This window comes from Antedon mediterranea, chromosome 5 (genome assembly GCF_964355755.1).
Source record: "Antedon mediterranea chromosome 5, ecAntMedi1.1, whole genome shotgun sequence".
In the NCBI taxonomy this organism is placed as follows: domain Eukaryota; kingdom Metazoa; phylum Echinodermata; class Crinoidea; order Comatulida; family Antedonidae; genus Antedon; species Antedon mediterranea.
Genome location: NC_092674.1, coordinates 11,883,919 through 11,885,753, shown reverse-complemented (window position 1 = coordinate 11,885,753; position 1,835 = coordinate 11,883,919). Strand labels below are relative to the sequence as shown.

Here is a 1,835-nt window from a genome sequence, read left to right as displayed (position 1 = left end):
TGATGATCATAATAATAATAATGATGAGATGTTGATGATGATGATGATGATGGGATGATGACAATGATGATGAATTATTACGATTGATTTATACCTTTTAATCTGACTGGTTAGAATCTATGCCTCAGCAATTCAATCATGGTCATCTTTAAAAAAAAGTACGTATTTTATAAATAAGTTTTATTCATTTTTAGAAATGAAATATCTATAAATATTTTAGACCAAAATAAACAATATCTTAAATAAAAGGCATATTGGAACATTTTGTCGTCATCGTCCTCTACGTCCGACCCCAAACTGTTCCTGTCGTCAGAGTTAACCTCCGTTGTTAGCAATCAATTCAGGAATTGGCTGATCGTCGTTGTCAGCAATCAATTCAGCAATGGGCTGATCGTCGTTGTCAGCAATCAATTCAGGAATGGGCTGATCGTCGTTGTCAGCAATCAGTTCAGCAATGGGCTGATCGTCGTTGTCAGCAATCATTTCAGCAATGGGCTTATCGTCGTTGTCAGTAATCAATTTAGAAATGGGGCTGATCGCCGTTGTCAGCAATCAATTCAGGAATAGGCTGATCGTCGTTGTCAGCAATCAATTCAGGAATGGGCTGATCGTCGTTGTCAGCAATCAATTCAGGAATGGGCTGATCGCAATCAATTCAGGAATGGGCTGATCGTCATTGTCAGCAATCAATACAGGAATGGGGCTGATCGTCGTTGTCAGCAATCAATTCAGGAATGGGGCTGATCGTCGTTGTCAGCTATCAATTCAGGAATGGTCTGATCGTCGTTGTCAGCAATCAATTCAGGAATCGGGCTGTTTGTCGTTGTCAGCAATCAATTCTGGAGTTGGGCTGATCGTCGATAGCCACACTCTGTGTTTTACTACTTCTAGACGAAAAACTGGATTCAGAACTTATATCAGAATTGCAAGACTACCTTTCAAAACCTCCATGGCAGCATCACCATACATCCGACATGTTGCATCAATTCACGACGTCTCACCCAAATGAGCAACACTTTTATAGTTCTGCGCATGACACGCCGTTTTGGGCTGTACATCAAGTACATTGCGGAAGAAGATTTGTCAGATTCATGATATATTCTTCCGCAAATACGTTTCTGGAAATGATAAACTTTTATACGTTAATTCTTAATAAAGATCCTACGTTTAAACGCAACAACAATTTCTGCATTTTCACGGTTCATAAAAAAAGTGGATGTGATATTCAATTTGCTGTAAAGAAGACACCGTCAAGGTTTAATCCACGAAATTTGAACTCTGCATTTTTGCAGTTTAAAGTGCGGAACATTGACAAACTCATGGATAACTTACCTAATGCTTGTTCACCAATAAGTTCTCATCGTTTGCAAACTACTGACCCGGATGGAAATGTAACACTTTTACTGGTGACAAAAAGTCTATTCCCATATTAACCCCTCGACGAACTTCCATAGATGTTCTGCAATCGCTCCTTTCCCCAACAAAATCAAAGTCAAAACGATTTGTTTCAAACAAAAAGAAACTTGAATCTATTGATGACACTGATTTATAAGTTGTCGGAGTGGAGTTGTGGCTTGGTGGTTATGATGCCTGGCTACTACTCCAAGGGTCCTGGGTTCAAGTACCATCACATGTCAGGATTTTTTCTAAGGACAACATTACAACTCCACTCCCAAAGACTTGTAATAAGACTTTGTTTATATAGAGCATCTTGTGTATAATGTTTGTGTTGTGAACTTCTGAGGGTCAGCAATTGCTGGATGGATTACCCTCATTAAATATGGTGCAAAAAAAAAAGGTTTATAGGCCTATATTATTATATTCTGTTTTGATTT

The 1,835-nt window shown here is 38.6% G+C and overlaps 1 pseudogene; it reads left to right on the top strand.

Moving 5' to 3' along the window:
* Positions 1 to 697: 697 nt before the first annotated feature.
* LOC140049690 (protein FAM124A-like) lies at positions 698 to 1,552 on the top strand (annotated as a pseudogene).
* The last annotated feature ends 283 nt before the right edge of the window (positions 1,553 to 1,835 follow it).